This window comes from Heterodontus francisci, chromosome 4, assembly GCF_036365525.1.
Source record: "Heterodontus francisci isolate sHetFra1 chromosome 4, sHetFra1.hap1, whole genome shotgun sequence".
Taxonomy (NCBI): Eukaryota; Metazoa; Chordata; class Chondrichthyes; order Heterodontiformes; family Heterodontidae; genus Heterodontus; species Heterodontus francisci.
Window position 1 is genome coordinate 62,116,563 of NC_090374.1, and position 14,675 is coordinate 62,131,237.

Genomic DNA, 14,675 nt, shown 5'->3' on the forward strand with positions numbered 1-14,675 from the left:
TATTAGGCTATTAACTAAATTAAGAGAAATACAGCTGCATTTTATCAGCCCTGTGTAGATGGGCAGGGAGCTGTGGGGGCCCATAAAATTGTGAGGGAAAGCATGGGGAAGGGTGCCTGTCACCTTCCTGATGTGATTCGATTTAGTGAGAGGTGGGGAAATCAGAGAATGGCCTTCTACCCAGAGGCCCAGTTTTTGGTTAGCTAAGGGCCTCATTCCGCTGCCGCTGGCATTTCAGCAGCGGTGGGGGTGGGGGGGGGGTGGGTGGCAGTGGTGCTGTACTGCGCAGGTGCAGAGGCCACCCAGTAACACCAGGAGGCCTCGGTGTTGGCTGGTGGGGGGGGGGGGTGGGGTCTCTCCTCCTTGGGCAATCTGTGGCCTATGGAGAGCCCCCAGTGGCAACACCCAACCCCTGCCCTCAACAACCACCCAACCTATTTGGGGCGGCACAGTGGCGCAGTGGTTAGCACCGCAGCCTCACAGCTCCAGCGACCCGGGTTCAATTCTGGATACTGCCTGTGTGGAGTTTGCAAGTTCTCCCTGTGTCTGCGTGGGTTTTCTCCGGGTGCTCTGGTTTCCTCCTACAAGCCAAAAGACTTGCAGGTTGGTAGGTAAATTGGCCATTATAAATTGCCACTAGTATAGGTAGGTGGTAGGGAAATGTAGGGACAGGTGGGGATGTGGTAGGAAGATGGGATTAGTGTAGGATTAGTATAAATGGGTGGTTGATGGTCGGCACAGACTCAGTGGGCCGAAGGGCCTGTTTCAGTGCTGTATCTCTAAATTAAACTAAACTAACCCCACCTCTTGCAAGACAGTTAATTGCCTGCTCACAGTAAAATGTAGTCGCGGGTCCCCCCAAACAGCCGAGGTAGAGTTCCCTCACCTTTTTGGTCCCGTGTTGGGACCCTGCCAACTGCATAAAATTCAGCCCATAATCTGTAGACTTAAATAATAAGCACTCACCAGCTACTCACCAATCAGCTCCTTCCCTTGTACTGATAGCACTTTAGGTGTTTTTTCCCTGTCTCCCTAACGCTTGCATTCCCTTACCTTCGGGCTCTCTGATTCGATTTAGCTTTTCTTTTTAGTTTTTAAAGTAATTTCTTGATCTGGAGAAAGAATCCAGCTGTAATGGTGCCAGGACGAGGAGAGAAACCATTTCAGGGGATTCTTTGGCTGTAACTGGATAGATAAGAGCAGAACCAGGCCAGTGCAGTCCCATTTAGCTGGATAGCAGAGGAGAGGTGTTGAAGGAGGATGGCACAGTCAACTATATAAAAGACTGTGGGCAGGTTGAGAAGGATGAGGACCATGGTTACAGGTCACAGAGGATGTTATTTGTAAATTTGATTTGGGCTGTTTTAGTGCTGTGGTAGGGGGAAACACCTTATTGGAGAAGCTCAAACGGAAAGTTGCAGAAAAGATGGTCATGGATTTTAGTAGGCGAGAGCATGATCAAGAACATAGGAGAAGAAAGGGAAGTTGAAGATGGGACAGTAGTTTCCAAGGTCAGAGGAGTTAAGGGTGGGTGTTCAAGAAGACAACTTCAGGACCACCATTTTAACTACCTTGCCACCCTGTTCATGTTGGGTGGGCAGGGATAAAATTGGGACTAAATATTTTCTATTTGTTCTTGGGATGTGAGCTTTGCTGACAAGACCAGCAGTTATTGCCCAGCCCAAATTGCCCTTGAGAAGTTGGTAGTGTTGTACCTTGTAGTGTTGTAGCCTTGTTGTACCACTGACGTCCGTGATGTAAGTACTCCCACAGTACTGTTAGGGAGGGAGTTCCAGGATTTTGATCCAGCGACAGTGAAAGAACGGAGATATAATTCCAGGTCAAGATGGTGTGTGACTTGGAGGGGAACTTCAAGGTGGTGGTGTTCCCATGCATCTCCCACCCTTGTCCTTCTAGGTGGTAGAGGTTGCGTTTTGGAAGGTGGCTTGACAAATTGCTGCAGTGCATCTTGTAGCTGATACACACTGCTGCCATTATGCACCGGTGGTGGAGGGAGTGAATGTTTGAGGTGGTGGATGGGGTATGGTTCAAGTGGGCTGTTTTGTCTTTGAAGGTCAAGCTCCTTGAGTGTTGTTAAGCGATGCCCTCATCCAGACAAATGGAGAGTATTCCATCACATTGGTGACTTATGCCTTGTAAATGATGGACAGGCTTTGGGGAGTCAGATGGCGAGTTATAAAATTCCCAGTCTCTGACCTGCTCTTGCAACCACAGTATTTATATGGCTGGTCCAGTTACGTTTCTGGTCAAGGATAACCCTAAGGATGTTGATGGTGGGGGAATTCAGCGATGGTAATGCTGCTGAATGTCAAGGGGAGTTGGTTAGACTGTCTCTTGTTGGAGATCAAAATTGTCTCACATTTGTGTGGCGCGAATGTTACTGGACACTTACCAGCCTAAGCCTGAATGTTGTTCAGTTCTTGCTGCATGTGGGCATCGACAGTTTCAGTATCTAAGGAGTTGCAAATGCTACTGAACACTGTACAATTGTCAGCGAACACCCTCACTTCTGACCTTATGTTGGGGGAATAGTCATTTGTGAAGGAGCTGAAGATGGTTGGGCCTAGGACACTACCCTGAGGAACTCCTGCAGTGATGTCCTGGGGCTGAGATGATTGGCCTCCAACAGCCACAACCATCTTTGTATTAGATATGACTCCAACCAGTGGAGAGAATTCCCCCGATTCCCAATGACTTCAGTTTTGCTTGGGCTCTTTGATGCCACATGTGGTCAAATGTTGCCTGGAGTCAAGGGCAGTCACTCTCACCTCACTTCTGGAATTCAGCTCTTTTGTCCATGTTTGAACTAAGGCTGTAATGAGGTCTGGAGCTGTGTGGGCCTGGTGGAACCCAAACTGAGCATCAGTGAGCAGGTTGTTGCTGAGTAAGTGCTGCTTGATAGCACTGTTGACAACACCATCCATCACTTTACTGATGATTGTGAGTAGACTGATGGGGTGGCTATTGGCCAGATTGAATTTGTTCTGTTTTTTATGGACAGGACATACCTGGGCAACTTTCCACATTGTCAAGTAGATGCCAATGTTGTAGCTGTACTGAAGCAGCTTGGCAATGGACACAGCTAGTTCTGAGCAGAACTCCTCAACACTAAAACTGAATGTTGTCAGGGCTCATAGCCTTTGTTGTACGGGGGAGGCTATAGCGTAGTGGTAATATCACTGGACGAGGAAACCAGAACCCAGCAAAATGCTCTAGAAGCATGTGTTCAAATCCCACAATGGCAGATGGTGAAATTTGAATTGAATTAATAAATCTGGTAAACACTAGTCTAATGGTGACCATGAAACCATTGTCAATTGTTGTAAAAACCAATCTGGTTCACTAACGTCCTTTAGGGAAGGAAATCTGCCGTCCTTACCTGGTCTGGCCTATGTGTGACTCCAGACACACAGCAATGTGGTTGACTCTTAAATGACTTAGTAAGCCACTCAGTTCAAGCGCAATTAGGGATGAGCCATAAATCCTGGCCTAGTCAGCAACACCCACATCCCACAAACAAAGAAAAAAAAAAATCCAGTACATTCAGCCATTCCTTGATAGCACGTGGTGTGAATCAAATTAGCTGAGGACTGGGATATGTGATGTCAGGGACCTCAGAAGGAGGTTGAAATGGATCATCCAATCGGCACTAGTGGCTTAAGGTCCATGAAAATGCTTCAGCCTTGTCTTTTGCACTGTAATGCTTGGGCCCCCCATCATTGAGCATGAGAATGCTTTTGGAGCCTCCTCCTCCAGTTAGTTGTTTAATTGTCCACCATCGCTCACGACTGGATGTGGCAGGACTGCAGAGCTTTGATCTGATCTGTTGATTGTGGGATCGCTTAGCTTCTGTCTTTAGCTTGCTGTTTCTGCATGCATGTAGTCCTGTGTTGTAGCTTCACCAGGTTGACATCTCATTTTTAGATACGCCTGGTACTGCTCCTGACACGGTCTCCTATACTCCTCATTGGTTGCCTGGACTTGATGGTAATGGTAGAGTGAGAGATATGCTGGGCCATGAGGTTACAGATTGTGGTTGAACACAATTCTGTTATTGCTGATAGCTCACAACACCCCATGGATGCCCAGTTTTGAGCTGCTAAATCTGTTCTGAGTCTATCTCATTTAACACAGTGGTAGTACCACACAACATGATGGAGGGTGTCCTCAGTGTGATGATGGGACTTTGTTGCCCCAAGAACTGTGCGGCGGTCACTCCTACCAATACTGTCTTGGACAGATGCATCTGCAACAATTGGTTGGGGATGAGATCAAGTAGGCTTTTCCCTCTTGTTGGTTCTCTCACCACCTGATGCAGACCCAGTCTAGCAAGTATGTCCTTCAGGACTTGGCCAGCTCAGTCAGTAGTCGTGCTGCTGAGCCACATTGGAGCCCCAATCCAGAGTTTATTCTATGCCCTTGCTATGCTCAGTGCTTCTTTCAAGTGGTGCTGAACATGAAGGAGCACTGATTCATTAGCTGAGAGAGGGCAGTAGGTGCTAATCAGTAGGAGGTTTCCTTACCCATGTTTGACCTGATGCCATGAGAGTTTGAGGGGTCCAGAATCAATGATGAGGACTCCTAGGGCCACTCCCTCCTGACTGTATACCACTGTTCCACCACTTCTGGTGGGTTTGTCCTCCCGGTGGGATAAGTTATACCTAGAGCTAGTGATGGAAGAGCGTTGGCTGTTGGCTGTAAGATATGGTTCAGTGAGTATGACTATTTCAGGCTGTTACTTGATGGGTCTGTGGGACAGCTCTACCAATTTAGGCACAACGTCCCAGATGTTAAATGAAGAGGACTTTGCAGGGGCAACCTAGAAAGGTGTGCTTTTGTCATTTCCGGTGTCCAGGTCATACCAGGCAGGCCATCTGATTTTATTCTTATTCAACTTTTCTGTTGCTGTTTTAATACAACAGAATGGCTTGCAAGGCCATTCCATAGGGAAGATAAGAGTCAACCAATTGCTGTGAGTTTGAAACATTGATTCGATCAGCAGACTAGAGTAGTGGAAGGATTGTGGCAAATGACTCATCTGCTGCTGATGGTACAGAGCCTTCAGGCAATTCTCAAACAATAGGACTTTGGATGCAATGCAGCCACACAGACCAGAGAGTCCCTAACCTGTGCTAAGTTACCAGATCCCAGGCTGGCACAATTTGTCTCAGTGCCCCTGGTCCAGAGATTTGGGGCTGGAGCAGCATTTGGAAAAGGGAAAAAATCAGCTACATTCCTGAATGTTATTTAGCAGCCTTTGCACATCTGGTGATGGGTCCAGCTGCGATACTTCCAACAGCTGGGATTATCTGACAATATTAACTGTTCTCAAACATGAGGCTCAAACATGAAGAATGCCTTCCAGGGCAGGGCAATTGAAGGTTTTTTTTGTGCCGATACAATCGTAACTCAAGAACAGCTTTTAGGAGATGAAGAGGAAAAGGGGAGAAAGGACTTAGAAGAGAAAGCAGAATTCTTAATTTTCTGAAATGCCCTTTGCTTGCTGACCGCATAAGATCGAATTGTACCCTGTTGCAAATTGTCTTCAATTGCTTTGCAGAAAGATTTAATGAAGTAACATTTGCACCACACAGGTGCCAGGCAATGACCATATCCAACATGAGAGAATCTCTTGGGTTATCTCTTGCCCAACCCCCACCTCACTTGTTTACAATCTGTGACTTTTCTAATATTTGTCAGTTCCGAAGAAGGGTCACTGACCCGAAACGTTAACTCTGCTTCTCTTTCCACAGATGCTGCCAGACCTGCTGAGTGAATCCAGCATTTCTTGTTTTTGTTTCAGATTTCCAGCATCCGCAGTATTTTGCTTTTATTATGAGAGAATCTAACTATCTCCCCTTGACATTGAACGGATTTACTATGACTGAATCCCTCACCAGCAACATCCTGGGGGTTACCATTGAGCAGAAACTGGACCAGTCATATAAATGCTGTAGTTACAACAGCAGGTCAGAAGCTGGGAGTTCGGCAGCGAGTACTCACCTCCTAACTCCCCAAAGCACAAGTTCAGGAGTGTGATGAAATACTCTTCACTTGCCTGGATCAGTTCATCTCCAACAACACTCAAGAATCTTGATACCATCCAGGACAAAGCAGCCCACTTGATTGGCACCCCATCCACCATTTTAAACATTCACACCCTTCACCACCAGTGCACAGTGGCAGCAGTGTGTACCATCTACAAGATGCACAAACCCCCTTCGACAGCATCTTACAAACCCGCAACCTCTACCACCTGGAAGGACAAGGGCAGCAGACACATGGGAACAGCAAGTTCGTTCTAAGCCACACAAAATCCTGACTTGGAACTATATTGTCACTCCTTCACTGGGTCAAAAACCTGGAACTCCCTCCCTAACAGCAATGTAGGAGCACCTACAGCACTTGGACTGCAGCGGTGCAAGAAGTCAGACCGCAGCGGTGCAAGAAGGTAGCTCACCACCACCTTCTGAAGAGCAGTTAGTTATGGGCAATAAAATCTTATCAGCAATGCTCACATCCCACAAATGAATAAACATGTTGCTGTTTTTTTGAAAAATGGAAAGACTTTTTTACTGGCTCAATGTATCTTCAGGCCAGAGTCCAATTGCCACTTGATGGCAGCACCAACTCCAGTTAAACATCTGGAACCCTTTGGAAACTCTGGCAGCCTGAAGGTTTCTGAATGTTCATTCCACAGGGTGCTTGATAAGAAGAATTCTGTCCATTGCAAAACGAAGCCTTTACATGTACACGCAGAGTAATTTGCCCAATTTGTAAGTTACAACCTTCAACGTATTATGATCACACATTTAACATCTTGTTTCATGCTTCTTTCTATATGGATGCGAAATGAATGACATCATGCAAGTTTTTTCCTATTTAACCGTTCACAGCTCTTTATGCGTTTAAGAGGACAATTACTGACGGATGAATGGCAAAATCTCAGACTTCGATGATGTGGGCGGCACAGTGGCGCAGTCGTTAGCACAGCTCCAGCAACCCGGGTTCAGTTCTGGGTACTGCCTGTGCAGAATTTGCAAGTTCTCCCTGTGACTGCGTGGGTTTCCGCCATGTGCTCTGGTTTCCTCCCACAGCCAAAGACTTGCAGGTTGATAAATAATTTGGCCATTGTAAATTGCCCCTAGTGTAGGTAGGTGGTAGGAGAATTGAGGGAAGGTGGGGATGTGGTGGGAGATATGGGATTAATGTAGGATTGGTATAAATGGGTGGTTGATGGTCGGCACAGACTCGGTGGGCCGAAGGGCCTGTTTCAGTGCTGTATCTCTCTAATAAAAAAAATATTAATCTGGCGTTTAAATCGCTATCCAAATAAATTTCCAATTAGGACAAAGCCAGAAATAATGAGTGATAAAATAATTAAAACCATATCCAACTCAAGTAATGAAGACTGGAAATAATTGATAACTTTGGAATTCTTCAATGAATCATGCGGGCAGTGTTCAGCTCTGCAATTAAATGACAGTAATTGTGCGTTCGTATTGTTACTTGACAACTGCCATTATTAATTGAAAACAGAACATGTAGACAAATAGCGAAGACTGTTATATAATATTACACATAAATACTCTTACATTTAATATGCTGCCAGCGTTGGCGTGATTGCACAAATAAAAAGCTGGACGATATTAAACTGTTACCTCTGCCTTTAAAACAAGTCTAAGCTGTCAAACCACACATCTTGAAGTATTAGATATAAGCGTTGTATCTGTTTAATCCATCCATTATAGCAAGAATCCTGCAGTAAAGATAGATTAAGTTCAAAATCTTTTTCAGCAAAGTAGTAAATTAGCATTTAACGCCACGGCTATACATCAAAAGAAAAAAAAAACTGTTTCGTATTGATGCTGCACTTGAACTGTGAACTCAAATACTGGCGATGTGCAAGCTGTTTTTTAAAAAATTAATTTGAAATCAATAAGAAGTCCAATCTGTTCGATCAGTTTCGAACTATAATTCGTAGTGTTTCGAGCTGGCTCTGATAGCAAACACACTGGAATAAGCATCGGTTAATGCAGAAGGAGCTGACAATGCGATCACAAGGACTGCCTTCTTTTAATATTTAAACCTAGCAGTCTGAAAATGAATTTACTGCATCAATCAAGGTAGTCAGAAAAAATACAAAGTGCTCTGCAATCTTTCTGATTTCAGTATCATGTCATCCAATATAATTGTTTTAAAAATTCTGCTTTCAATTGAACAGGGTAGCGTTTTAGAACGTAATTTTTTCAAAAAAAATTGCTTTAAAATATTCTTTGATATATTTGAGTGTTGGCTAGGTGCAGTTTGATTAATGCGGATAAAAATGGAGTGTCAAGGTTACCATCTGTGAATAACCCAATTTTAAATAATTGGAATGACTTTATAAAAAAACTATAGGGAACCATTTGCTAGTAACATTGGTGTAACTGACAGTTGTCAGTTTCTTAGTAATTTAAAAACTATATATTCAAAAGCTTTAAAAGGTGCTTATTTATGCTCCATAGGCTAAAAAGCAACCCTCAATTTTTAGAGCCATCTCGAGGGCCCGCAAATGGGCCAATTAACAGGAACTCAGCGCTGTGATGTTGAGTCCAGTAGGCTGTAAAGAGGCTAATCAAAAGATGAGGTGCTTTTCCTTGAGCTTGTATTAAGCTTCATTGGAACACTCCAGTAGGCCAAGGACAGAGATGGCCGCAAGGTGGAGAATAAAAATGGCAATCATAAACTCGGGGTCAAGCTTGCGGTAATTCAACAATTTCAGACTGTAATCTCTGCCCCCCAATTTGTTTCTTTTTCCCCATGTTTCAGTCTTAATCTTGTTTTTTTCTTGGTTCGCTTTCCAACGGCAGCTGTTTATTATTCTGCCATTCACACCTCCTCTGGACACATCTTTTGTCTTTTTACTTGTCCCATTACCACTCCTTTTGGCTCTGCACCACCAACTCATTTGTCATTTAATGTCATACATCTTCCGCCCTATCAAAGACATTCCCTTTCGTTCTTTTTCCACCCTCCCCCATTTGACCCACTTAAAATCTGTTGCATTTGTAACTTTCCCCAGTTCTGATGGCAGGTCATCAATCTGAAACGTTAACTCTGTTTCTCTCTCTACAGATGCTGAGTATCTGCAGCATTTTCTGTTTTCATTTCATCATTCCTAGCCCACCAGTTTGCTCTACATTATTTAACACAGCTTTGTGGCGTCCTGATCATATAGCAGGTAGTGCTCTGCGCTTTGGTCACAGTGACCTTGATTTGAGTCATGGCAAAGATGGCTTTAACTTTCAAAAGGGAATTGCATGTATATATGTAAAGGAAAAAATGTCGGTCTAAAGTGGAACTAATTGGATAACTCTTTCAAAGGGCTCGTACAGGCATGATGGGCCAAATGGGCTCCTTCTGTGTTGTAAGATTTTATAATTCTAACTTGGAGTATGTTATCTTTGTATGATATCCTGTGTGGAATCAGAGAGCAAGGCATCCTACAAAGCTTTGCAGGGCAGTTTTGAGTTCATTTACCAGAGCCAATGACCAAATTGTCCAGATATTGGAATACAGCTGAATCACATTAAAGACGTGAGTTTGCCAAGCAGTCCCAGTATATTCATGTTCCAACTATTTAGTTTAATTTACAAATATTCTATTATTAAGAAAAGGTTTTTTTAGAAGTCGTCAGTATGCCAAAATGCACGTGTTGGCATATTATTCAACATGAGAGCACATGTTATGTTTGGATCCACATTTTACACTCAAGTGTTATGTCTGGAATAGGTATTCTGGATGATACTGGGACCTGATTGGATACATCCGAATTCTGGGTTCTGAATGTAGTTATTGCAGTCAACTGCATGCAGCAGAGTACCAAACCGCGACATCTTTGGTGACTGACAGTCTTGGGGGACTCCCCGTTTGTGTTTGTCCATAAATATATATTGGAATCATTTTTTAAAAATGCATTGTTCTCATGAACGTTTTATACAACACATTATTTGAAAAAGTGAGGATGATAGCGCGAACCAATCCCCAACACTTTAGGAATTCGAAGCAGTGTCAAGATAATGATAGGGCAACGTATCGATTAATATTGGAAACCAACATTCCGAAAGGACGAACAGCCGATCTTACAAATGACCAGTAGGTGGCGAAGGGCGACCGTGGAAAGCTTTCTGACACAGCACACATTTCCACACACACCCATACCGTTACCCATACCACACAAAACCTCCCATTCATTCTAATAAAGGAGCGCATTATTAATTTACTGGAGTCCCTCATACTTTACACATAATAGTTTGTTTGGCAGGCTGCCCCTTCCTACTCTTGAAATTGTACAAAATGATGGACTGTGCAAATAACTTCGCCAAATTAACATTTTTGTCATTTCAGGTTTGTAAGACACCTGAAGTGGGAGGATACAGACCGGTTGGAAATAAACCCGCTTGAACCCACATCGTTTGCACTCGCGAAAGAGCATTTCGTTAACTATTCAAGGCTTTTACTCTTTGATGAGAGAAGAATCGAGAGTTTCACTAAAGTGCGAGAACGGTCAATATTTACTGCAACGCCTCCGTTAACTCTGAAAGCGCACTATTTAAACATTTTGTTTGGGATTTTGATTAAAAAGTGGGATCCGGAAAAAATCAGTTTTCGCTCGAAAATTGAATATTGTTTCCCCTAGTGGCCAAACTCCAAACTTCCCGAGCTCTTGGCTCTGAATCTGAATTGACAGCCGAAAATTATTCAGTTCTCCTTGACGAGCCTCATGGAACATCATATCTAATCAAATAACAACAGCAAACATGCACCTACCATCCCTTCCCAAAGTTCTCGTGCGAAGGATGAATTCTAAAAAAAAGTAACGTTTTACATCCAAAACATGTCAGACAAAAGAATTGGCTCATTTCTAATTTTGGAAATGCGACAAATATGGATAGTGCTGCTTTAAGCGAGGAATTCAATAACGAAATCCACATGGCGTAAATATTCTGCTATGTAGACAATCACACCATTAACTATATCTGCCCTACAAATATTTCATAGTTGTTGCTAGCCTAGAATATGTTCTGTCAGTTTCTAAGATAAACGTGCACACGCGATCCCGTTCTGAGTTGGAACCTGAACAGAATGGGAACACTGAAAAAAGAAACTGGCCGACAGCACAAGACACAAACATTTCGGGCTCAGCATCAATTTCGAGTCACCTTGTAACCCGACACAGACGGCGAAGAGTTTGCGTTTCAATACAGCAGATGATCCACTCTTGGAAAGAATATTTATTTTACATTAAAGGCTTTGATTAATTCTCTTGAATTATTCTCACTGGTGTTTAGTGAGAGATGAGACCGTGTGTGGCGTTCGCACAGTCATGTGGCTCATACAAGAACTGGTATTCAGTATCCCAGAGCCCTGACTCAAAAACCGGGCAATATCACCTCTCCTCTCCTGTTGTTATACTCAACAGAATGCCATCCCTCTTACTTTCAGACCCTTTTTGTTACTGCAAAGCGTTCACACTAGTATTGAACATTGATCACACTTACTTGACAGATATGACGGAGTCTCAAGTCTTGTCAAAAGTTTAAAAAAAACACTTTTCGCAGTTGCAGCTAAACTTTCGGAGTCGCCTGGTCTTGTTTCTGTCTGCCTCGGATTCCCAATTGAGCGGAGGTCCAGACTGGGCTGAGCTCACCTTGCTGGGCTCTGTGTTACTGCTGAATGTCCGCTTGTTGCTCTGGGTGTTGGTGATTTTGGCCCATAGAGGAGGAAGACACTTTTCCAGGAGGAAATAGCCACCACGTCATAAAATAGTTACGTACGCCCGTCAGACCGAGAAATAATAAGGAAACTAACGAATAAAGCTTAGAAGTGTGAGAAACTATTGGCGGGAAATACGGTCTGTTATCTGATTTTAATGCCAGCCATGTCTCCTGCTAACTAAAATCAAGGAAGCGCAAGCAGATTCCTTTTGGGGGAAATAATGTATCGGAGATGGGTAAGTTCAAGAAAGGAAGGTCTTATGAGATAGCCAGAGACACTAACGAAGACAGGGCTATTTTATGAGCTCAAACGTGGTTTCTTTAGTGACTATTCTCCCCCCCCCCCCCCCCCCCTGTTTATTCTGAACTGGTTCCACACACTGACAATGGGCGGGGTTGTATGGCTGCGATGATTAACACAGGATACCCTGTCACAGTGTGTGGGCTGTCATTTTTTTTTATTTACGCAGGGATGTAACTGGGCTCCTATGTTTAATAGTATGACCGTTTAATGTAATGTTTCAGCCAAAAAAAACATCGTGGAGCATACATACATTAACAGTCAGGGCTAATAATAAGTGAGGCTTAAGGTTCAGTCAGTCTGCCCAGTAAGAGGAAATCGCTTCATATTTTAGCACAGTGCATCCTTTGAGAGAAGACTGTGACTCTCTCTTACAAACGCACTTTTCATTAAATTCCCACTTAAGGTTTGCAATATTCTCCTGTTGAGAAACAACCTATTAAACAAGCATCCAAAGCACTTTTATCAAGAAAATGAAATGAAAAATTGTTCCCTTGGTTTATTCCCTTTAGAGATAAAATGTGAAGATTTCTGCCGAACAATTTTGAGTGCCTAGCAAAATCCGTGGATTGCGATTGCTATTAGTCATTCGCTGACTGTTGGCGAGTTCAGGTTTTATTGAGAGCTGCGAGCATTGAGCTTGCGACAAGCGGCGCTATTGTCCCAAACTAACCTGTCGCCGTTCCGCCAAAGCAGCTCGACCAGTTTCTGTGGCAGCCAATTCGAGAAAGGTCGGCGCTGTGTGTTATGTTTTGGTTTTATTGGCCCCAACTCTGCCCAGTTCATCTTTGGGAGAGCGAGGTTCAAATATAACTCCACCAATTACACAGTCCAAAGTAAAATGTTTGAAGTTGGCGGCGCTGGCGCACCTTTCCTGTGCCCATTCTCTGATCAGACGCTGAAGAGGAAGCGTTGAAATCTTACCTGGTCAGACGGAACAAGCACAACATATTTCACCGTTAGCTTTCTCTGTAATACCGTTCTGAATATGTGCAATGAAGTGACAAGTGTTTTTTTCCCCCAATGTTCTTTGGTGTGTTTTGTAGCTTTGGTTTTGGAGTCTTATTGGTGGATACATTACGGTGTTGGGCAACTTAGCATTACCCTTTCGCTCTCCCACTGAAAACTTTTGCAGCTCAAATCCACCCCTCATTTTTTTGAGGGGGAGATAGATTTTTATCCCTTTTCAAAATGTAATTGTCAATAATTTACCCTGAACTCACAGCTTTTCTATTAAGATGCTGAACAGACACCCCAAAATTTTATCTGGCTGGAGATTATAAAGTGGTGCCTGCCAGGGAGGAAGCCACTGTTTGTTTGCCCTTCCCAAAGAACATGCCCAAGCCTCGGTCCGGCCGCTCCCTCCTCCCCGCAGCAGAGATGGGGAATAAAAACAGAAAAATGCTAGAAATACTCAGCAGGTCTGACAGCATCTGTGAAGACAGAAACAGACTTACCGTTTCAGCTCTGTCACCTTTCATCAGAACTGGTATTCTTTTTTGTTGTAGCAGACATGGGGAATTTGAGATTGAAGAGGTTTGAACATCTAAATCTAATCTAATCTAATCTGTCCTCCCCTCTCATTGTACCAAACATCGGTGTACTAAGGAGCGATCCCATTAACCCGGTCTTGTCATGGTGTTTCAGTGGGGCAGAGCGCAGTGATGTGATTAATATCTGAGTTTTGCCTGTGTAACCTCCAATCCAATCCAGTTAGGATTACATCATTTATAATTAGGTACATTATATTCGCTTACATGGAACCCCTAGGGTTATGATAATGTCTTATGATAGAATAATATAAATGAAATAGAATTTTCATCTTATAAATGGAAGATGATACTTGGATGCAATTTATCGAACCCTGGAATTTAGTTCATAATTCATAACTCGAGTAATTAATCCACAAATAATTGACAACTTTCATGTCACACTTCAGGCTCCTTTCTATAAACCAATGGTTTCGGTTTGTTTTTAGCTATTGACTTTCATTTATTCTGCAATGCACAGGGGGTTTCCTACAGTGGAAATACTAAAGAACAGCAGCGCAATCAGGAGAGGATTCACATGCTGTTCCTGTGTTGTTCGCATTTCAAAGAGAGATCTGCAAAATGTGTCGCTATTGGAAATCACTCGTTGGATAAACACTCATGTTACAGGGTTTGCAAAAAAACATCACGGCATTTTTGTCAAGAAATAATACTGCTTTAAATTACCTTGCGTAAAATAACAATTTTCTTGTCTCCTAATTACACGTAAAAAAAACTGTTTTCAGAAATGTACAATATGTGGTTAATGCATATCTTCTGTGTATAATATTGGCAAGAATGTGATACTAAGTAATAATACATCAGGAGGGTTAGCTGGCATCATAAACCTAAGGTCATAAACCACGCGATAGATTAATGTCATCTGAGCCCCAAAGAGTTTTACTTCCTTTAAGGAAACATTAAGGCTGGGGAAAGTAATCTCTCCACAAAATAACTCCTCAGTCCTCCTAATGGAGCTGCCAGTCAGTCAGCAGGCCAGCAACTCTTAGTCCCAGCAGTGCCACTGGGAGCAGTGGCACTGCTGGGACTACTGCAGCCATTGGA

General features: G+C 43.3%; 1 protein-coding gene across 1 annotated transcript in view; it reads right to left on the reverse strand.

Moving 5' to 3' along the window:
- The window catches only part of LOC137368680 (hyaluronan and proteoglycan link protein 1-like), a 143,524-nt gene extending 131,734 nt beyond the window's left edge, over positions 1-11,790 (reverse strand). Inside the window, exon 1 of the mRNA XM_068028828.1 lies at positions 11,565-11,790. The gene's annotated coding sequence lies outside the window, so the exon portion shown is untranslated. The remainder of the gene's footprint in view (positions 1-11,564) is intronic.
- Positions 11,791-14,675: the final 2,885 nt, after the last annotated feature.